The 24,514-nt window shown below is 44.1% G+C and overlaps 1 protein-coding gene across 4 annotated transcripts in view; it reads right to left on the reverse strand.

Annotated features, from left to right (window-relative positions):
• The window catches only part of GTDC1 (glycosyltransferase like domain containing 1), a 710,677-nt gene that overhangs the window by 603,386 nt on the left and 82,777 nt on the right, over window positions 1-24,514 (reverse strand). Inside the window, exon 3 of one of the 4 annotated variants that reach the window (XM_029605413.1) lies at window positions 32-149. The exons of the other annotated variants lie outside the window; for them this stretch is intronic. The gene's annotated coding sequence lies outside the window, so the exon portion shown is untranslated. The remainder of the gene's footprint in view (window positions 1-31; window positions 150-24,514) is intronic. 4 annotated transcript variants of the gene reach the window in all.

The following is a 24,514-nucleotide window of genomic DNA, read 5'->3' on the forward strand; positions in this document are numbered from 1 at the left end:
AAATTAATAAATTTCAAAACTGTAAACTTACATCCATCAGAACTTGAAGGAATGCTTCCAATGATGTTTTCACATTCTGAGGTGCTCGGTTAATCAGGACCAAACCAATCTTCATTTTAAGATAGAGACTTTATAATAAATATTCTTTCCTATGAATAAAGCAGAGTTGTTTACCTGTAACAGGTGTTCTCCGAGTACAGCAGGATGTTAGTCCTCACACATGAGTGACATCATCAGATGGAGCCTGGCACGGAACTTTGATTTCAAACAATCTAGAACTTTCAAACATGCCCTCCTGAGCATGAACAGTTGTATTATCACACACTGCCCCCTAGGAAGAGTCCCCTCAGTCCATAATAGAGCTAATACAGGAATAACCAACTCCTAGGGGAGGCAAGTGGGATTCCTCGGAGAAATATCTGTTACAGGTAAGCATCTCTGCTTTCTCGAAGGACAAGCAGATGGCAGTCCCTCACACATGGGTGAATCCCAAGCTATATTTTGTCCGAGCAAGACAAAGCAGGAAAACTACAACTGTGCTGAAGCACCACCTCTCTCTCTTTGCTGTAAGCAGCCAACCCACAACGGGTTCTAGGCAGGAAAAGAGTTGGGTTCTACAAAGGCAGACTAAGACAGGAGTGATTTAGTGCCAGCAAGAAACATACTCCGCATTAGGGAAAACATTACAAAGCATGGTTTCAGATCAGGAACCCTAGAAGTTAGGTCTATAATCTCCTGGACACAGAAAAAAGTCTAGAGATGGTAAATAAGAGGAGGATTGCTAGGATGAACAACCGCACAGTTTTCTTCAGGGTTACAAAACACCGAAAAACCAAACGGGAGCTCAAGAACTCCCCAGAAGAAACTGCAGTCCACTGACATCCGAAAGACAGAATGCCTCTGCAGAGTGGTGCCCATGTTTGGCTAATAGACATAATGAGGAGAAAACCCAAGCAACACTTGGAAGAATAATCAGCAACAACATCAGGGGTCGATGACAGACACTAGGTGCCAAAGCATCAGACACAGCTGACCACAGGACAGCATCAGAGTTTCAGAGGGTATGAAGGCAATCCCGGATGGGATCGCTAGCCTAAACTCCGGAGCAGGGTGATACATGAGGCATCTATTGTTTGTGTTTATCCTTACGGCTATCATAGATAGCCTACCTCTTTGTTTCCTGGGACCAGCCTCCGATAGGTGCAGAAGGTATCAAGCAGTTTTTTGTGTGGGGCAGAAGAAAGGATCTAGGGCCTTTTACTCACACCACACGAAAACCTCCTCCACCTTAATCCATAGGACTATCTAGTGGAAGGCTGTCATATAAAGCCACCAGGACCTGAGACACATCTTCAGAAAGATCAAACGGTTGCAGAATTAAACCTCTCAACATCCAGGTTGTGAGTGACATGGCCTGGAGATTGGGATGCCATAACCTGGCCCTGATATTGCATGATGAGGTCTGGGAAGTCCCCAGAATGATCGATTTCCAGAAGGACAATTACCGAAGGAGTAGAAACCAGACCTGTCTCAGCCAATGAGGGGCTATGAGAATCATAGTCCCTTGGGTCCTGTTGAAGCTTCAAGAAAGTATTCTTTACTAGAGGAATCGGAGGATATGCGTACAGACGGCCCTTGCCTCCAATGGCGGACAAAAGCTTCTGAGGCTGCAACCTGTATAGGGAACAAAACTGAGTCACCATTCCTGTTGTAGGGGGACGTGAACAAATCCACATCTCGACTTCCCCAGAAATGGAACATCTGATTTGCACCCCCTGTCTAGAAACCACTCGTGGGGCCTGAATGCTCAACTCAGTCTGTCTGCTATTCTCTGTTCTGGCCAGATACATGGCCCTGAGAACCATCCCTTGGGACAGAGCCCAGGACCAGATTTGGACCACTTCCTGAAACAGGAGGTATGAACCTGTGCCTCTCTCCTTGTTGACATACCACACCGCTATTTGATTCTCTGTCTGAATCAGGACAATTTGGTTGGACAGCCGATCTCTGAAAGCCCATAGAGCATACCTGATTGCCTGGAGCTCCAGGAAGTTGATTTGATATTGTGCTTCCTGGGCGGACTACAGACTCTGTGTGCAGAACCCTTCTATAAGAGCAACCCACCCCAGGTTGGATGCATCCGTGGTAAGAACAATTTGGGTGGGGGGAATTAGGAAAGGTATTCCCTGCTCCAAATTTGAAAGAACCCGCCACCAGGACAAGGAGTCCCAGAGAGACAGAGTGATACGGATGCGAGCCAGGTGGTCTTGCGTGGTCTGACGCCACTGCAACCTCAAGGACCACTGGGCTCTATGCATGTGTAAACATGCCAAGGAGTAACATAGACGTTTGCAGCCATGTGGCCCAACAGCCTCAACATATGCCGAGCTGATACCTGCTGCTCTGTTGAACTCCCTCCACTATGAACTTCATGGAAAGTGCCCTAGAGTGTGGCAGAAAGGCTTTTCCCTGAGCCATGTCTAGCAGGCTGAGATAAGACTTTGGGTAATTGATGATGAACCTTAGTGACTCCAACACCCAGATGGTCAAGTGCAGGGACCATTCTGCCCCTGCCTGAGAGGCACTCTTGACCAGCCAATCGTCCATGTAGGGGAAAACATGCACTCCCAGCCTGTGGGAGTATGCACCTACCATGGCCAGGCACTTTGTAAAGACATGTGGGGCCAAAGCTAGCCCAAACGGAAGCTCTCTGACCTGGAAGTACTATTGTCCCACCACAAATTTGAGAAACTTCCTGTGACCTGGGAAGATCAGATTGTGGGTGTACATGTCCTTTAAATTGAGGGAGCATAGCAGTCCCCTTTTGCAAGAAGGGAATCAGGGTGCCCAGAGAACTTTTCTCTTCTTAGAAACCTGTTCAAGGCCCTCAGGTCTAGGGTGGGACAGAGTCCCCCTGTTCTCTTTTAAATCAGGAAGTACCTGGAGTAGAATGCCTGCTCTCTTTCCCTTGGGTGGTACGGGCTCAACCGCTCTCCACCGTTAAGATGCATTATCGGCCCCCAAAATAGGCACGGAGGGCAATTTGGCGAGACAACCCAATAGATTCAATAGGTACCCTTGACAGACAATTGACAGAATCCACTGATCCAAGATTATACTGGGCCACTGATTCGCAATGAACCATAGCCTGCCCCCAGGTATGGGCGGCAGGTTTATGCTCCCTATGATCCAGTCAAAACCCTGTCCTGGGATTTGGCTGGGGTACTGGTTGGGGCTTGGGAACTCGCTGCTGCCTGGGACAGCTGCAAGAGCTCACCCTCTGCAAACGGGAGCAAGGGGCCAGAGAATAGTACTTCCTCTGGCAGCAGAAAGAACTCCTCTGACTCAGCCTTTCAGACCTCCTGGCTGAGGAGGGCGGGTCCAATGTGCTGCCAGAGAAATGCTGGATGGTCTCTTGGTGATCCTGCAACTGGGCCACCGCATCCCACACTTTATCTTCGAAGAGATTCTCTCCTGTGTACAGCAGGTTGGCAAGTCTCTCCTGTACCTTCAGTCAGAGTTCCAAGGCCTACAGCCATGCCATGTCATGCCATTCTGCGGGTGCCAATTCCTGCTGCAGAGACTCTCACTGCTATTTCAAAAACATCATAGATGGAGAGCACCTCGTGTTTTCCGCACTCCATACCCTGATCAACCTGTTGAGGCAGCCACTCGACCGCCTCCTGCATCTGCTTCCAGAGGTTATGAGAGTATTGGCTCATATAGAACTGGTAGGAAGCAATGCGGGCAATGAGCATAGCTCCCTGAAAAACTTTCCTCCCAAGATCATCCAGTGCCCTATGATCCTTCCCCAGGGTGCCGATGTATGGGTCCGAGAGCGCTTGGCCCTCTTGAGAGAGGATTCAACCACTATCAAAGCAGATACCAAAGCTGATACCTTTCAAATCTGGTAACTTGTTGGACAAGGTAAACCCCGTCTGCCTTCCTATTCACAGGAGGAACTGTGAGGGGGTGCTCATAAATCTTCACAACAGCAACTCCTTAAAGATCGCATCTACCGGGACCATCACAATCTCTTTAGGAGCCTCCACAAACTGAAGGATTTCCACCATCTTGTGCCTGGCATCCTCCACCGTCATCAACTGAAGCAGGATAGCTTCTGCCATCACCCATACGAACCCTGCGAAGGTCAGGTCCTCAGGCAGAAACCTCCTTCGTTCCTCTAGAGTAGATGGTTCTGACGGGGAGACCCTCCGAGTCCTCGGAGGAGGATTCCGCAGTGTAAATCCCCAGGGGTCATAAGGGCCTTCATCCCTCACTGTAATCTACAGGGAATGGGGTCCTAGGTGCTCAGCCTTCATCCAGAGGCATGGGCACCGGTGGCACTGGTGCCTGCCCCAGCAAAGCTGGACAGGGAGCTGCAGGCCAAAGCGGCACCACCGGTCTCAATGGAGCTTCCTCCTTGGAGGAAATGGCAACGAACACCGCATTGGTCAGGGGAAGCAACTGTGTCCTTCCGGGCATCGAAGGTTCCCGGGAACTGGTACCAGTTGGAACGGTAATACTCTGATGAGCACATTGAGACACTCTAATAGTGATTCTAACATGGAAAGCACATGCACCAATATCGTCAATGCCACCAGCTCGATGCCCTGCAGTGCTCGATCAACCACCAGCTGGACTCTGCACTCCAACTACTCCTCGAAAGTTGCCATTGCCAAAACAGATTGAGAGGGAGGATGGATAGCCAGATATTCCTCGGATCCCGGAGGTGGATCGGTGACTGACAGCAGGACCGGTGGAGACCGACACTCCCGGCATCGATGGAGGATAGGCACTTCTTGCCACGGGGTCACTTTGAGGGCATCACAGCAAGTGCCGTCGCCAATCCAAGCCCAGCACCATGCATCGAAGGTTTCTGATGCCGATGCTTCCTTGGCTTCCCTTGGTGCTTGGATCGGTCTTTCCCTGGTGCCGAGGTCGAAGACGAGGAACCCGATGACCTTGACCTGAAAGAGACCATCAGAGGCCGGTCCCTAGCACCCCTATCCGTCGATGGCATTGACTGAGCGGACGACCCTGCCAATGTCAATGGCTCGGTGTCCATCGGTGCGGCTCCATTGTCCTTTGGCGTCAATGCCACCGATGCCGATGTCACTGGCTTGGACTTCCTCGCCCAGAGGAGCTTTTCCATCTTCTCAAGGCGAGCATGATGCCCCTTCGGGGTCATTTGGTCACACAAGTGGCAACCCCCAAATGTCGTGCGATGCCCCCAGGCAAAGGATACACACATTGTGTAGGTCTGTGATGGACATAGTCCTCAGGCACTGAGGGCATCCACGAAAACCTGACAAGGCCATGACAATGCGAAATGAACAGAGTGAAAACAACAACGGAAGCAGTGGGGCAATCAATGACAGCGGACACAGAGGTACCATCGCCACGGGCTGAGGGCGTGAAAGAACATTTCCCGAACCGCCGAAAAACTTCACTGAGACTCTAGAAGGAACCGGGAAGGGACCTGTACTGAAAAAGATGTGAAAAAAAAAATGAAAACTGTCAGTGGAAAATTTTCCAAGGAACCTTTTTGAGAAAAACCATGAGCTCAAGAAACTGTGAGGCGAAAGCTCAACAGAAAAGAAAAAGAGACTGAAGAGGGACCCCACGTGGATGTGTGGTTATAGGGCATGCTGAGCATGCTCAGTATGCCTAGTCAAAATTCTAGAAACTTTAACATACGTTTTCCGTGCCGGGCTCCATCCGATGATGTCACCCATTTGTGAGGACTACCATCCTTCTTGTCCTAGGAGAAACTTGTCAACTTTCCAGTTGAGATTTGAGACACAATCACTGATCACTGAGGATCAGAAGCGACCAATCTGCCACTGGCAGCCACCCTCGGATGGGGAAGGTCCCCACGGTAATCAACGAATGGGCCCTAGCAAAAATGGTCAGATGACTGCTGCTGCCTTCCCCTAGCCTACAAGGAGATCCACTGATTCAAAGAATCAAGGGTCTGGTTCAGCGATAAACCTGCCAGGATCGGAGCCCCAGGGGCTTCCCTGCAAACTGGATTTGTAATGAAGGGGGTCGAAAGACATATTCATCTTCTGAGGAAGGACAGACTCCCGATACTATCCTCCTGGTGTCTACTCCCCTTAGGGTTCGACCAGGAACTCAGTCCTAGATCATTCCTGTTGCTGCGGTACACAACCTGTTGTACTCACCATGAGGGAAACACCTACACACACCCCTATAATAGAAGGCAACTGGAGAATAGAGCCCTCTGATGTAAAAGCACGCTGACCAGTACTCATATAGTGGTATCCCATCCTATGGGATGGGGTACACCTATGATCCCACTCACCATGTTTGTGTGTAGAATCCCACAGCACAGCAAGGACCAAGCACCACTTGATAGAGTCGGTAGCTGCGTGCTGCCAAAAAGTAAATCACAGAGTGTATGATGACGCATTCTTCGCCAGTGCTCCCCAGCATTTTGTAGTGCAGAACTGACAAGGAGGCTGAGACCTTGATGCGGCGATAGCAGAATCTTGGCATGGCTGAGAACTGCAATGACAGGTAGCATGCTGCCTGCCATCACCCGAGACGCTTGGAGTAGATGCCTTGCCATACCTGACTGCGCATGCTGTGCGTCACTGTTACAGTAACTCCCAGTGGAGGGCATAGTAACAGTGTGACGACAGGTCCCCAGTACCACTGGGGCTCTGGGTTTGGCAAGGTGATGGGTGGATGGCATTCTATGGCATCGCCCCCTCCAGTACCTGATAATGCTCCAAGACACTGGACAAAGCCCTTGAAACTGGGTCACGAATGGCTCACTGTCGTCTCCCTCATGAAACAATAGCAGCGAAGGCCATGGTGACTAACATTGCCCATAGTGCTCTGTGGTCATGTCCTGCAGCATCCGACCATATCCACTGGTGCCCACAGTGGTGACAGTGTCTGTAGAGCCCATAGCGCTTTCATGCTCACCAATGTTGGGTCAAATCCAGGGCACCAAATGAAGTGGTACCCAGGACTTCAACAGCACTTGAGTAAATCTTGATCAGTTCAACGGTATATAGCACCATCCCCGGCACCACAGGTGCCCATAGGCAATAGCCCGGCAACACCAATAGAGACTCCAGTGCCTGAAGGCATCAATGGACCAGCGGTTCCAAGGATACCAGGGGAGCCTGCAGGCAGAGGCTGTGCAGGCCCTACATGCCTCAATGGTGCCCAAAGGAACCAATGACTGTCAATGCCATCGACTCTTCCCTTCGACTCACCTATCCGTCTGAGGAAGTCAATGCTGTGAGTTCGCGATCATCCCTCACCAGCGGCTATAGCTGACAATAGCCTCGCTAGCGCTCATTAACATCAATGGTGCATGAATCCAGGCAGAGCCTCCGATGCCCCGTGATCCCAGCAGCTCAGGGCCCCCGAGGTCATCGGTATTCATGGTGCCCAATAGCCATAAGCCAGTGATTGGACAGCACAATGCCCCTCAGTGCCTCGTTGTAACACTGCCAAAGAGCCTCAAGGGCACCAGACCTCAGTGTACCAGGATGCCTTGAGTAAATGGTGACACCAGCGCTCGACCCATTCAAGGCCAAAATCCCTGTCATTCAAGGGCTTCAGTGGCACTCAAGGTCTCTCAAGAGCCCCAGCAGTCGACAGCCTCGGGACGACCAAGGTGCTCAATGGCGATCCCAGTGCCTCGTTGGTGATGCTCGACATTGTTGAGAGTGGCAACAAAAGGCATCAGTGGCCAACATGCCCGATGGTATTGGGGCAAACCTGCACTGCGATGGCCCCAAGGGTGGCCATGGCATCAAGGCCATGCACCATGATGGACCCAACAGCAGCCACAGCATTGAGGCCACACACATCGATGAAGAGTGGCCGTAGCATCAACGCCACACACCTCAACAGCATCAAGGGTGGCCACTCATGCACCTCCATGGCACCAAGGACATCGAAGGCACCGAGGGCATCGATAGCACTGAAACACTGAGGGCATCTATAGCACCGATGCATCGATAGCATCAACTTCGAGGGTGGCTCCGATGACATCGAGTGGGACTATGGCACTTGATGGCAGACCTGGTCCCTGACACTAGAGGTCAGTGCCACTATTCTACCACAACAAGGCCCAAGGCACTCAATAACTCTGGTGCATGGAAACTCCACGTCCATAGACGCAAGGCCCTTACAGTAATGAGGGCATTCACGCATCTTCATGGCATTGAGGGCACCCCAGCACCTCGATGGTGTCAAGGGTGAACATGGCGCTCAAAGGCAATCCTGGTCCCCAACGCAGTCCTGATACTGATGCGTCATATCAACAGTGCGCTGGTCACAGATGTGCATGGGCAACCGTTACTGGGCATGGCCCAAAAGTTGAGACAGCAAGTTGCTTCCCCAGGCTCCTGCTCACCCTCTCTCACAAGGAGACTGCACTGCAATCACTGGCAAGTAGGAGTGGATGCTACATCATCCAGGGCTATTGCCCATGAAGACTAGTTCCTTTAAATGTGGGTAGGATGAGCTCTTCCTACCTACAGTAACAGTGTGGTCCTCAATCTCTGCACTGTCTGAACCTCCATCCATACCAATCGATCAATGAAACAACATGGAACTCCTATCCAGGTAGAACTCAGGTGAGTCCCCAAGCCCAGTGGTCTACACGGATCACCTACGGACTGCATTCAGTCAGTCCTGCCTGTACCTGACAAAAGTACAAAAACAGACAGAGTAAGTAGAGGACACAGGTGCAGATTTTTTTTTTTTTTTAAATAAGGGATAGAAATAGACTCTGCCAGACTGCACAGCAACTAAGGCCCACCATGCAACTGGCAGACAAAAGAAAGAAGAAGAAAGGGAAAAGAAACAAAACTACGGTAAGGTAAAAGAAAGAAAACAACTGCAGCTCTAAAAAAAATCACTTGAAAAAAACCATGAGAAGAGAGCAAAGCTGAATACCGTGAGACACACGGCTCCTGTGACCACATGGCTCCGTGGAAAAAAAGAGACTGAGGGACTCTGCCTAGGGGGAAGGGTGATGACTACAGCTGCACATGGTCAGCAGGGCATATGTGAAGTTCTAGATTCTTTGAGATCAAAGTTTTGTGTCAGGCTCCATCCGACGATGTCACCCATATTCTTGTTCCATGTAAACCGGCATGATGTCAGGGACATCATGCCGGTTTACATGGAACAAGGGAAACAAGTTAATAATCAGTTACAAAAAACAAGGGCATAGTTTACTATGTGCAGATTACTATGTGCAGATTACCATCCTGCTTGTCCTCGGAGAAATAAATTATACACAAAAGCACATTATAATTAGGGTAAAGAAAGTATAGGGGTAGATTTTCAAAGGGCCGCATTTGTAAATCCCGCGGTTTACGCTCGTGGCCGGACCTTGCGCGCACCGGGTGCATTTTCAAAGGGGGCCTGGCCACGCGCGTAAACGCAGGTACACGCATAAGTGCCGGGCTTCTTTAAAGGGGCGGGCCAGGGGGGAGGGCCAGGACAGCACCATCGATCACTCTGCTGACGCGTGCAACTTACTTCAGGTCGGGCCCTGAAGTAAGTTGGAAAGCAAAAAGGTAAGATTTAGGGGTTAGGAAGAAGAGGGGAAGGGGAAAGGGAGGTTAAGCTAGGGAAGTTCCCTCCCAGTCCGCTCCCTGGCCCCTGGACTTTATAACATGCGCACGCCAGCACATACATGTTATAAAATCGGCACAACCATGTGTATGCACCGGGAAGCACGCGCACACCTTTGAAAATTTACCCTATAATCATTATTGTTTTCCAAATATTATCAGAGATGAATACGTTATTTTCTATCAGGCTGATTTTCAAAGGAAGCTGAATGCCTGATCTAGGTACCTCAGTTTTAGGCTTCTCTGGCAAAATTTCAGGCATTTAAGTTTTAGGTTGGAAAATCAATTTAGGGGCCTAATTTTATGCCTATTATTAACTCCCCTAAAGGCAGGTGCTTAAGTTAGATGCCCAACACTGAAAATAAGCATTGAACACTAACTTATTTTTCCTATTCTGGCCCACCTACTTTTTAGGTATCTAAATTCTGACATTCAACCCAACATTTTCAAAGGGGATATGGTAGAAGCCTAATCCCTTTGAAAACTGACTTCAAAATTATTAAGTGGGAGATTGTATACTGACAGATAATACAATTTGTATGTCCTAAAACATCCAGCAAGTCAGTGCTTCTTGCTATATGTTGATCACTCTGGCTGCTTTTTAACTTTTATCAAATATATTCTAAAAGTCACACCTAGAATAGCTTTATCAGGCCAAACATTTCCCCACTGTCATATTTTTTCCTTCTTAATCTGACTTCCATAAAATATTGTAAAACAATAAATTATTCAAGCAAAATTACTTTTCATCTTCTAAGACACAAATGTGTGTGATCTTTTATAGCTATTTATTTCACACTAAATCAGAAATCTCCCTAAAGCCTACCAATACAGCCTCAAGGCATATTTCTTAAATAAAAGCGCTGAATCTTTACATACCTCAAATTTACATACTAAAGAAATGAATCAACTGCTATAAAAAGTAGCTGCAGCTAGTAACTGCTCACCTTTTAGCAGAAAGAAAAAAATTAATCTGTTATCCTTTTTCAGAAAAAAATAAAATATACTATGTTGGCAAATTACATTTATTTTGCACAACAGTGAAATTATGTGTTTGATCATCCTATTGGAGGTGATTCTGTTCTTCAAGCAAGGCATTTAAGTCTGATAAATTCCACACCTTTTAGATGTACTGGACAGTTTAATGGGACTCAGCAGGACAGAGAGGCATTAGCTGTCTGTGTAAACCAGGCTTGGATAGATACTGTGTGATAACCTACAGCATTTGCATACAGATTTACTGTTTTTCTTCCTTAGAGGTTAAAAAAAAAAGAGATAAGAAAGCATTTATCTAACCTTCTTTATTCACTCTTCACTAGTAAACGATTCAATTCATTAATGATCACTATCTTTACATCAATACATGTAATTACAGATACACAGAAAATTATCTTCATATTATACTAATTTTATTCCATATTTATTTTAAAAGCCTATCTTATGATCTTCTACTTGAAGCATTACCCATTTTGCAATAAAATAAAGATATATGGTTTTCCATAACAGTTTCATACAAGACTAACTTACTATACAGGACATTTCGGCATCCGCTATAGTAAAGGCAGGATTTATGCCTAAAGTAAAAAAAAAAAGTGCAAGGAGCCTGCAACTTCATTTGCTTTCCGAATTCTGAAATTGTACACCCTTTATTCCAGATTTTAATCTTCTGAAACAGAAAAAAATTCTATACAGAAAGAAAAAAAAAACAGACTTGTGCAAAAAAGCATATTATCCCAATCTCACATTTAGCACTTTCACACAAAAGCCCCACAGTGTATTTTTTACATGCAGATGTTTTAGTGAACGTTTTCCCATTCTGAAGGTGCACAAAGTTTAACCCTTATGTGAAATGCAATACAATTTCACAAATGTGAACACAAAAAAAACTGCAGGCTTTTTGCACTGCTATTGCTCTATCTTTACCAGAAACTTAAAGCTGGGTTTTGCTAGTAAATTTAAATGTATTTACTTATTTATTTATTGTAGTAACATTTCCTACCCTCCCCTCCAAACAATTTCAGGGCGGACAACAGGCAAAACATACACAGTAAAAAAAAAAAAAAAAAAAAAAAACATATAAATCTCCTACTTTTCCTTCCTTTTAACCCTTAAGTATTCAAAACTTCAGGTAATTAAACACAATTCTACCTGTTAAACAGAGATAAGGCTTCCATTAAAAATAAAAAAAGACGTGTCTGCAGGCACCAATTCAGTTGACTAGAAAATAAAAGGCGAATTTTTAAAGCCCTGTGCGCGCCAAGACCAGGAGATATGTGCACAAGTCAGGCCGGCGTGCAACGAGCAAATTTTAAAAGCCACATCTCCCGCTGCGTGCACAAGTAAAAAGTTTCTAAAAAGGGATGGAGCCTGGGCATGATCTGGGTGGGGAAATAGACTTGTTGGGGCCTGGCCAAAAGATGTGCGCATAAATACTTACGCGTCCTTGCACACGCCGAGTCCCCTGCCATGTAAATTTACTTTTGCTATGGATGGCATATAAGTAGTAAAACAAAAAATAATATAGGCAAGGCAGCGGGATTTTAAGGGTCGAGACTAATGGTGGGGGGTGGCTATTAAATTAGGGGGGGGGGGGGGGTTTGCAAGTCCTATCCCCAAACTGGGCAAACTGGGAATGAACTGAGAAAATGGTATATGGTGTCGGTGCTTGACCCTTGTAAAATTCCCCCACTCACATGGTAGAAGTGGCATTTGCATGCACATGCACGCATCCATTTAAAATTGCTCGCACATGTAAGCGCATCCAGGCGATTTTATAACATGCAAACATATACGAGAGAGTATGCTATAAAATGGATGTGCGTCTCTGGATGCAGGATGACGAATGCATGCACATGTGCACTACGCGCCTGTTTAAAACTTACCATTCCTGGAAATAATTTTCAAAGAGATTTGCGTGCATAAAAGGCGCATATACTGAGCAATTTCTGAAGTCCTTTTACATGCATAAAACCTTTTAGCCCAATGGAGTACATTTTCAAAGGAGTTATGTGCCTAAAAGTAGCAAGTTTCAAAAACCCAGTTTTATGTGCATAAATCCATTTGAAAATTACTTCCTAAGCATGGACAAATGGGAGGTAATTTTCAAAGGAGTTACGTATGTAAATGTAACTTTCAAATTTTCAAAAGTCCACCTTTACATGCTTAAAGGTGAATTTTCAAAATATATTTGCTTGTATTGGTCCAGTGCGAGCCATGCAGATTTTAAGAGGTGCCCGGGAACGCACCTATCTCCCGGTACGCGAGTAAATCATTTTTTTCTTAAAAGGGGCGGGACATGGGCGTGATCTGGATAGGGCATGGGCATTCCAGGAAATATGAATGAAATCAGCTCTTAAGTGATCCCTATCCACATAACTTTATTTCAGCTGTGGACGGCGTGTGAGTCATAAAACAAAAATCACTAAGCTAGTCAGCAGGGTTTTAAGGGTTGGGACTAATAGGGTAAAAGGGAAGCAAGTTAGCTAGGGGGTATAGGAAGTTCTCTCCTTTACTGGGGTGAACTGGGAATGAACTGGGGAAACAGATAATTGTGTCAGCGCGCTTATCTACTAAAATTCCCACCATTTACACAATCAAGGCGGCATTTGCGCGTCAATATAGAATTCTGCGCATATGCACGCGCGTATAGTCGATTTTACAATAGTCGCGCATATACACGTATATGTTATAAAATCGCTGCATCCATGTGCGTGAGCTGGCAAATGCGCGCACATGTGCTCCCACAAGCAGGTCTTAAAATTCACCTTATTGCATGTAAAAATGAGCATATATGCACGTAACTAGCATATACTCGCATATATGCTATTCTATAAACCTCAAACATATACACGTAAACAGAAGTTTTTGTGTAAGTTTACATGTGTAAAAAGTGGTAGTCAAGGAGCATTCCGAGCAAGGCCAAACATTTACGCATGTAAATTGTATTTTATAAGAGACCCGTGTACATTTAGAAATTTGCTTGCGTATATTTACGGTATACATGCTCATCATCTGAAGTGATATAAAAAGTATTTATTCTGAAGTACTGGCTCGGTAGGAGGTCTGGATGAACTGGGGAGAGTTCAAGCTAAAGAACTAAGAGGGTCTCTATGGCATGGAAGAGGACTGGGCAAACTAGTAGACTAATGGTAAAACTGGTAATGTCACTCTCGCACATGCTAGAAGATTTGCAGACCTACATGCAAAAAAAACAACTTATCTGTGGTAAGTGCTACTTATATTTCGAGGATACAATCTCCAAACGTATAATTTTAAAATATAAAGTAAAAAAAAAAAAAAAAACCATACGCACAGCAGTTCAGCACCACTTAGCCACATAAATTCCAACTCATCCAGCTAAGTAGCGGCTTTGCTGCCATTTAGCCGGATAAGTCTTTAAAAGTGCTGCTTATCTGGCTAAGATAGCCGACTAAGGGGGTCATTTTCAAAAGCGATCGCACGCGATCACTAAATGGGGGTGGAGTCGGCCACAGAAGAGGAGTCGGGGTGGCACCGGGGCCGACGCTGCAGACACATCACTGGCGGCAAAAGGTAAGGAACCTTATCGCCGCCAGTTTCGCGCCACATTTTACTCGAGTAAATGTACTTTACTCAAGTAGATTGGCTTTTGAAAATTACTACAATATATGCCATTGAATTGCCCATAGGATTCACACCACAAGTGTACTTGATGAAATTTCTTTTGAAAATTGCTATGATAGCATGTTACATTTATGCGCGTTAACTCCTTTGAAAATTACCCCCTATTTGCGTAATTGATATCAGACTTACCCAGATAGGTAGCACTTTATAAGACTTAGGCCAGGATTTTCTAAGGTCACAGACCTTAGAAAATCCGGTGGTAATGGGGGGGCGGGCCTGAGAAAGAGGCCAGGATTTTCTAAGGTTGCACGCCTTAGGGCAGGGGGAGCGAAGCGGGGGGCGGACCTGCGAGCGCTGGCTGCCGGCTTTTGCACCGAATAACTACATCGCAGTGGTGCGATGGCTGCCAGCTTTTGCAGGCCCGCCCCCCGCTTCGCGCTCCCCTCGCCCCGGTTACCGCCGGATTTTCTAAGGTCATCCTGGCCTAAGTCTTATAAAGTGCTACCTATCTGGGTAAGTCTGATATCAATTATGCAAATAGGGGGTAATTTTCAAAGGAGTTAGCATGCATAAATGTAACATGCTATCATAGCAATTTTCTAAAGACATTTCATCAAGTACACTTGTGGTGTGAATCCTATGGGCAATTCAATGGCATATATTGTAGCAATTTTCGAAAGCCATCCTACTTGAGTAAAGTACATTTACTCGAGTAAAATCCAGTTTTATTCGAATAAATTCATTTTAAAATCTGGCCCATAATTAGCAGGTATATGTATGTTCAAAACATAAAATATGCACATACTTTCAATATTTATAAAATAGCAATTGCATGAGCAATTGCATGAGCATAAGCTACTCAACACACAATTAAGCTCTGGAATTTGTTGCCAGAGGATGTGGTTAGTGAGTTAGTGTAGCTGGGTTCAAAAAAGGTTTGGATAAGTTTTTGGAGGAGAAGTCCATTAACTGCTATTAATCAAGTTTACTTAGGGAAAAGCCACTGCTATTAATTGCATCAGTAGCATGGGATCTTCTTAGTGTTTGGGTAATTCCCAGGTTCTTCCTGTGTTGGAAACAGGATGCTGGGCTTGATGGACCCTTGGTCTGATCCAACATGGCAAATTCTTATGTTCATAAATGTATGTGTGCTATTTTTTTTTTTTTTTACAAACATCATTGAAAATTCACCCCAAAGTGATGGTTAGATAAAGATTACAAGGCCCATCCTGCATTTTTCCCTAAAATACTGTATACCTAGAGACCTTTCTTTCAGTTTCTAACTATAAATTTCAAGCTTATAATAAAAAAGTCAGTGAAAAAGTGTGTGTTATAACAAACAGGAGAAAGAGTGGAAAAGTCATTTTTCTTCTGAAATGTTTTTGTTATAACATTGAAATTTCCAGGAAAAATAAAATGAAAATGAAGGTCCCTATGTATACCCCACTTAATTTTTTACTTTGTGCCTGCTTTCCTAAAAGTCCACTGTACATGCCCCATGCTTTCTTAAATTTGGTTATTATTTTTGTTCCTATTACCTCCAAAGAAAGGCTGTTCCATAAATTCTTTGCCTGGGATATATTTACTAACCAGTATTAATATCAGACAGGTAACAAGTTACCTGCCAGTTTTAATAGTCAATGAACCAAACTAATGATATGCAGAATGTGGCAGCATTATCATGCTTGAGAAAGAAAATGCAGCCATGTTAATGCTACTCAATTTAGCAGCTCAGATCTCCCAATACTAACGGTCCCAATGTGAAATGGCTGGTTAGCAAAGGGAAAAAAGATTTTGAGTACCTATAAGGGTGCTTCCATATTTTGTAAATATAGAACACAGAATAATCAGCCACACAAATGGGTCATGTCGTATAACAGTGCCTATGAAAAGTTTCTGGAAAAGTCTAGAAGACTTTTCTGGGCATTTGCAGGTCTTTCTGTTCCTGCAATTCACATTACTGGAGAACTAACTCCGTAAGGGGAGGCAGCAAGATATATGTGACCAATTATGCTGCTATCCATGGAGAACATCCATTACAGATTAGCAACTTGGTTTTCTCTGAGAGACAAGAATGATAATTAGCTACACAAGTAGAATCACCTAGTTAAGGGTTGCCTATCAATAAAAAAGGTAAAGCAAGAAACAACTAGCTGCCAACGAGCAGTAAATCCTCAATTTTTCTTAGAAAGCCAAACTGAAATAATAAAAATGGGTGCTAGGAGAATGGAGTTGTATTCTACCACCAAATAAATTCTGGGGATGAGACAGATCAAACCAGCTGACCCTTCAGAAATCTGTACCTAAACAACAGCGAGATGTGAAAATGTGGACATAAATTTACGTTGCAAATTTACAAAACTAATCAATATAGGCCAAAAGATGGGCCACCGACATAACCATGATCTAACATTATGAGCCTTGACATACCCTTCTGAATCAACCCTAGCTGAGTTTGCTCGGTAACAGAGGCTTATGTGGGATAAAAAAAATGTCTTTCTGTGGGTGTTAGTCATTTCCAGATGGGAGACAACAATACATATTGTGAAAAGTTTGTTAGCCTTTGATAACATATAGCCTTGGAAAGATTGTTGCTTTGAGGATTGACTGGTTAAAGCAGAAATCTCACACCGCATTAGGCAGGAACTTAGGGTATTGCTACATACCCATCCTTTAATGATGAAACTTATTATATAAAGAGGATATCATGAAGGCCAAGGAGCTCACCAACTGTATATGATGATTGAAAGACATCAAAAATATGACGTTCTAGATCAGATACTTCAGCTCAGCATGATCCCTTCAAACTTCTGCTCCTGGCTTTTAAGGCAATCTAGGGCCTTGCCCTCTCCTACCTAAGCTACAGACTCTCTCTATTCTCTCCGGCTTGTCCTCTTCACACACTGCCCAACACCCGCCTAGTAGTTCCCGCCACCAAGGAAATGCAGCATGCCAGCACAAGGAATAAATCTTTCACTGGCTCTGCCCCTTCCATCTGGAACTCCCTGCCACTGGTCATCAGGATGTTACCTGACCTCCTGGCATTCAGGAAAAAAATGAAAACCTGGTTGGTTATTGAGGTTTTCTGACCATTAACGTAGCTTTAGCTCTCCATTCCAATGTGCACTGCTTGTTTGCTTTTTAACTGTTATTTGCTTTTGTGTTTCTGTTCCTCCTTCACTTTTGTAATCTGTTTCCTGATCTAATGTACGTACGTATGTACGCTGTTAAATTTCGCCTCCTTGGCCTTGTTGTTTTATAACACGCTTTGAGCTCACTCATTGGAAGTGTGTGCAATTTATTTATTTGAAAATATTTATGTTTCGCCTATAGTGACACAGTCATGGTAGGCGAAGTACAACAATTAAAACATCAAAACAAACAATCATTACAAAATAAAATTAATAAAATAATTAAACAAAACAAAGCATGCCATTGGCTTGATGTTGCGTTTCCCAGCCGCGGCAGGCCCATGGCCAGTTCCACTTACCCCCAACGCCCGGGTCCCGGACCTGGCCGCTCCTCCTTGGCAGCAGTAGGCAGTTGCCTACACGCTCCTGCTACACTCCCAGGCTCCACCGGTAGCTCCGCAGTCTCCTCCGGTCCCGGTCGGGTCTCCCCATGTATGGCGAGGGGAGATGCCGCCATTTCCTAGTTCCAGCCTGCCTGCCTTAGATGCACCTTTGCTGACTTTAAAGGGGCCGTGGCGAGAAACCTTCTCACAGCCCCGGATGATGGCGTCTCTCAGCTTTACTATTTAAGGCAGGCTCTGCTATGCAGTCTTCGCCTTCGCAACAGGTCTCTTCGCTTCCTGTCATGTGCTTAGTTGCTGCTCATACATGTTCCTGCTTCAGTACCTGTTCCGGCATTCATGTTCCTGTTCTGTACCTGTTCCTCTATCTGATCCTGTTCCAGCTTCATGCTCCTGCTTCCCTTTTGGACTGATTCCTTGGCTTTGATCCTTGCTTGTTCCTAACTACTCTTTGGACAGATTCCCTGGCTCTTGACCCTTGCTCGGGCCTGACCTTGTCTTCAGCCGTCTGCCCCGACTTCAGCTTGGACCTAACCTTGTCTTCAGCCGCCTGTCCAGACTTCAGCTTGAGCCTGACCTTGTCTCCAGTCGCCTGCTCTGATGCCAGCTTGAACCTGATCTCATCTCCAGCTGTCTATCATAGGACTTGGCCTTTATTAGGCACCTGTCTACTCACCAGCCCGGACTTAACTTGTTCCTAACAGTTCCTGCTTCTCTCTGGAACTTGGCCTTGTCTTTGACCCTGCATCTCTGCTGCTTCCTGGCACCCTGCCTAGGACATTCTCTCCGGGATCAACCACGCGTTAGCCCATCAAAGACCAGCTGGCCCCGGTACCCAAGGGCTCAACCTGTGGGGAACGAGGGCTGGAATTGGCGAAGCTCCAGTCGGCCTCCGCTTCCAGCTTGGCCCCGCCTCCCAACAGTGGGGACCCATGGGGGATTCCCCACAGGTAACGCCAACTCCACCTCAGGCCAAGGATCCACCTCCGCAACACTTGATGATGGTAATGATGATAGAAAATCAATGGTTCAAAGGAATCTTTCAACAACTGGATAAGAACAATCTTGAGGTTCCATGACACATGAAGAAGCTTTAATGGAAAGCTTCAATTGAAGTAAGCCCTGATAATTAAAGGCTAAACAAAGATGGGATTACCTTCTACATGGTGACAGTAAAAATCAATTGTACTTAACTATATCCTGAAAGAATTAGTTTTTACATCCGACTCTGAAAGATGTTGTGGAACGTATTCAAGCAGTTTTTGAGTGGGACAAGAGAATGAATCTAGGGACTTCCCTCACACGAGATGACAATATCACTCTACTTCAATCCATTTGATTTTCTTAATAAATGAAATTTCCAAACTTTCTTTTGCCCTATATATTCATCTTGATTAGCTTGAAGCTCTACTGAGCAGAGACTGTCTCTTATATGTTTTTGTACAGTGCTGCACACTTCAAGGAGAACTATAGAAATGATAAGTAGTAGTAGTAGTAGTATGATTCCTTTCTGGAAACCAGTAGAACATGAGACACTTCATCGGAGAGAACTAAGCCCCTATCAACATCTAGATCATGAGGGTGAAGGACTGGATATTGGGATGCCAAAGTGCTCCCCAGTTCTGTGTTATTAGTAATGGAGAATTCCTTATTCAGACAAGTTTCTCAATCAAGAGCTCCTAAAGCATCAGATAGCAGATCTAAAGGGGCTATCAGTATCATAGTTACTTTATAGTTACTTTATTAAGAATAGTACCAGACATGTTGAAACTAGCCACCCTCAAACCCCTACTGAAGAAACCCAACCTCGACCCAGGAGACCCCTCAAACTTCCGTCCCATCTCCAACCTGCCATTCATCGCTAAACTCATGGAGAGACTAGTCAACACACAACTCTCCGAATTTCTAGAAAACCACACGATACTCTACACCGCCCAGTTCGGATTCCGCAAATCACTAAACACAGAATCCCTTCTAATTTCCCTCACGGACAACCTCCTCATGGAAATAGATAAGGAACAACCTTACCTACTTGCACTACTTGATATCTCCTCGGCGTTCGACACCGTAAACCACTCCTCAACCGCCTTGGGGACATAGGTATCACCGTACAGTCTTCAGATGGTTCGAGTCCTTCCTCAGCAATAGATACTACAAAGTCAGAACAAACAACAAAGAATCCCCTCCTACCAGCTCCACCTTTGGAGTACTCCAAGGCTCATCCCTCTCCTCCACCCTCTTCAATATCTATCTCCTACCCTCTGTCAGCTCCTCTCAAACCTCAATCTAACTCACTTCATTTACGCGGACGATGTGCAGATTCTTATTTCCATAACAGAATCCATGTCAAAAACCCTCAAGTTCTGGGACAGCTGCCTACACTCCATCAACCTCCTATTTACTAGTCTCAACCTAGTCCTCAACACTTCCAAGACAGAACTCCTTCTCATCTCCCCCAACCAGCCCTACAATGGCCACAGTTTCCCATGTGAGAGACCTAGGCGTTACACTGGACAACCACCTGAACTTAAAGAAATTTGTTAACATGACCAAAGAATGCTTCTATAAACTACAAATACTGAAAAAGCTCAGAACTCTCCTCCACTTCTGTGACTTCCGGACGGTCCTCCAAGCTACCCTGTTCTCAAAAATTGACTATTGCAACTCCCTCCTCCTGGGCCTCCCTGCAAACACCATAAAACCCCTACAAATGCTCCAGAATACTGCCGCTAGAATCCTAACAAACTTTAACAGAGGTGACCACATCACACCATACTTAGGAATCTACATTGGCTCCCCATAAGCTTCAGAATCATTTATAAGTCCCTTACGATTATACACAAAACCATCCATAAGCAGCACTCGTTCTTGCTAAAATTCCCACTCTGACTCCACACCTCAAATAGACCGGTTAGAGAGGCCTATAAACAAACCCTCCATACTCCACACACCCCCACCCCCACCAAATCCATCATGCACACCCACACTAGCAAACGGGCCTTCTCCAGAGCTGGACCATCTCAGTGGAACACCATGCCCCCTGACCTATGCCAGGAAAGCTGCCCACTGACCTTCAAGAAAAAACTTAAGACCTGGCTGTTCACACAAGCCTTTCCCTAACATCACAAATGTCAATAGATTCCTAACCTCTCTAAAGTTATTTGATACCCTGCAAATGTCAATGGAAACCCTATTATGTTATGTTATGTTATTCTGCAGGCGACCTAGCAATTTCAAATGTATCATTTTGTATTTCTAACCTTGTTATAACCACCACATCTTACGTTCCTCACTTTTAATTGATTAGGTTTTAGTTAATCTACCCCTGTTTGATGTAAACTAACTTTGTTTGATGTAAACCGATGTGATATGACTTGTGTCATGAACGTCAGTATAGAAAAGAATTTAAATAAATAAATAAATAAATAAATAAATAAATAAATAAATAAATAATTTATCTCTTCTGAGTTTCTGTAAGGTCTTCACAACCAGTGGTATCAGAGGATATGCCTACAGAATATCTGAAACCCAAAGAAAGGAGAAGGTATCCAAAGCCTTCTGAGTTCTCATCTAGAGCAGAAACCAGAAACTTTCCTGTTCTTGGCAGTAGTGAACAGATCTGTCAAGGGTATTCCCCACTCAAAAAAGACAATATTTGCTATTTTATTATCTAGAAACCACTCATAAAGATCTAGTTCCTGACTGAGTTTTTCTGACAGATATTCTCTTTGCTAGTAGGAAGGAGCTAGTTTCATTGCTTTCGGGTATGCCACCAAATCAAAATGATACACTAACACCCTGCAATTGCCCAGTTGGATTTCTGTTTGATGCTGGGGGAAGGGAGTCATAAACCCAAAGCATTGTTTTCTGTTGGCTGTGAGCACCTTCCTAAGAAAGTCCATTACCTGCTATTAATTAAGTTGACTTAGAAAATAGCCACTGCTATTACTAGCAACGGTAACATGGAATAGACTTAGTTTTTGGGTACTTGCCAGGTTCTTATGGCCTTGATTGGTCACTGTTGGAAACAGGATGCTGGGCTTAATGGACCCTTGGTCTGACCCAGTATGGCATGTTCTTGTTCTTAAACTTGGGAACTTGAGGCCCAAGTTAAAAGAGAATATCAAGGCCACCAAAATAGACATCTTCTTAAGTATAGTTAACTTTTCTATCATTACCAGGTTGCACTAAGCTTCTTAGGTGTTATCGCTGATAATGCATGCAGTGTTACTACCTAATAATTTAAATATTTTGTTTTTTTACTTTTGAAATTTGCATGTGCAGAAATTTTATCATTAGGGCCCTGGTACTAATGTTAATATGCATACAAATAATTTGTGTGAATGCAGTTTATATATGGGTGTTAGACAACATCCTCAGTGTGTACTAATGCTAACATGCATTAATTCTTGGGCTTCTCTAATCTGTGAAGAAATGCTTCTTTATTTTTCTTCTGCTTTTCCAGATACCTTCTTTTTCTCCTCCCTCTGTAGTATCAATCTAGTTAGAAATGTTAGTGTTAACTGCAAAAGGCACCACTTTTCTTCAAGTGACTCTTCAGTATCACTTTCAAAATAATGACTAGATCTGGCTCCAGAATTGATCTTTGTGGCAACCAGCTGGTCCTTTCTTCAGCATGAAGTCTGTAAATCACCAATATACAAATATAAATGAAAGATCAATCACTGAATAAAAGAAAAAAGATTTTTCTAATTTGTAATATTTTTTAACAACATCAGTCACTTCATTTTATGAGAACAATATTTAAGGAGTGAAAAGCACAGCCATTCCAAATATTTGTTCTGGTTGTGACAACCCTTTAAAGTGTGATCATCCAAGGTTTAAAAAAAAAAAAAAAAGACTCCACAAAAACTACACGCCAAAACCAAAATTCATAAAATACTAGCAATTTTATAAATCAAACCATTAGAAGGTAGAAGGCAAATATGAAGAAACTCAATGTTCAAAAGCTTATTATATATGTGAGAGAATCATCCTGACAAAGGGCGTTTCTTTCACCAGTATACTGGCTTTTTCAAGGGAACTGGTTCAAATATTTCATCTGACAGTATGATAGCTGAAAATCCATTAACAAGTAGAATGTCCCAAAATGCACTTATATGGTTTGCTAGTGTAACTGGTGTGTTACTAATATGCATTAGCTTTCACAACAAAATCTTGCTCAAACATTTCAAATAATCCAAAACCAAACAGATTATAGTTTCAAAGATACAAATATGGTTTAAACAAGGAGCTGAAACTCTAAACAAGTGCAAAAAATAAATAAAAATAGATACATCTCTGAATTACGCGCTTATCCAAACTTCTACTCTGAACAGACTGACAGCAAACGAAATGGGGACAAGCATAAACTTTATTTATAACAAATGCTATTTATGCAAACTCGTCCCATCCATTCAAAAGCCTAAAAGACTGTCACATACAATCAGAACAAATTTTTGAAATGATTCGGTTTTTCACCCCTTAAGTATTGTTCTCATTAAATGAAGTACTGGATGTTGTTAAAATATATTACAAATTATAAAAATCTTTTTTTTATTATTTAGTAAGTTGAGCTTTCATTTATATGTGTGCATTTTCATCTGTTTCTGGGATCTCTTTGAATTTACTGCCACCTATTTTTGTTGGTTTGTTTGTAAATCACACTCATCTGTTGCCAATCACTCAACCAGTTTACTAATTCAGGACCTGCCCCAAGGATTTGGGAGGTGGGGGATTGATACAGGAAGGGGGTCAAGACCCTAATTTGGACTTGAGGTGATGGGTTGGTATGGGAATGGGGCTGAGACACTAATTATTTTGTTTTTATCTTTGGGGAGAACTGGGTCCAAGGCTGGGATGTTATGCTGAAGGACGGCGAGGGAGATAGGGGTCCAGGACCTATTTTAATTGAGGCATATAGGGAGTGGGGGGGTCAGGAACAGCGCCGCATGGGCACATTTTTTTATTTTTTAACTTTGGGGGTGTTAGGGCCACATCGAGTGGCAGCCCCCAGGTTGAGCCAGGGTTGACCACTGACCCCTGCTCAACCTCCCTATGTGGCCATGATATATATATTTTTTTGGCCAGTGGCCCTTTTAGGCGATGCCGGTCCCTTGAGGTTGAGGCCGCCATTGAGTTAAGGACTGCTAGACGCATTCTTTTGCCTCATGGGGTTTGGCCTCAAGACAAAAGAATATATTATGTAGCCACAATGTTTTTTCAAGAGGGGGGGGGGCCTCATTATCGTGGAAAACCCCCCCCCTCTGTGATATTGGGATCCCTCCTGCAAAAAAACAAACATCGCCGCTTGATGAATCTAGGGGTCAGATTGTGAGCCCTCTGGGGACAGGGAAATACCTATAGTCCCTGAAAGTAATCCACTGTGAACTACTGAAAAGCAGAATATAAATCCAAAATTTAATAAAAATTAAAAAATAAAAATGTTATCTAACTTCAAAATCGCACTATATCAGTTGCATATAAATGAGCAGGATATATGCAATAAAAAAATTCTACATAAAATATATGTTGATGCAATTTCTGTGAGGCACAAAATGAAAACGTGCACTCTTGAAACTGCATAAATAATAATTCAACCAAAAATCCTGCAAAGCATATTTTTTTGTTAAGAGATTTTATATTCTAAGCAAATATAGCAATGAAGCATTTAAGAGAAGGCTCTAAAATGAAATTCAGGATGCCTTTTCCAGTCATCAGAATAAAGAACCTCCTGATCACAGAT

This window comes from Rhinatrema bivittatum, chromosome 6 (assembly GCF_901001135.1).
Source record: "Rhinatrema bivittatum chromosome 6, aRhiBiv1.1, whole genome shotgun sequence".
NCBI classification, from domain to species: Eukaryota; Metazoa; Chordata; class Amphibia; order Gymnophiona; family Rhinatrematidae; genus Rhinatrema; species Rhinatrema bivittatum.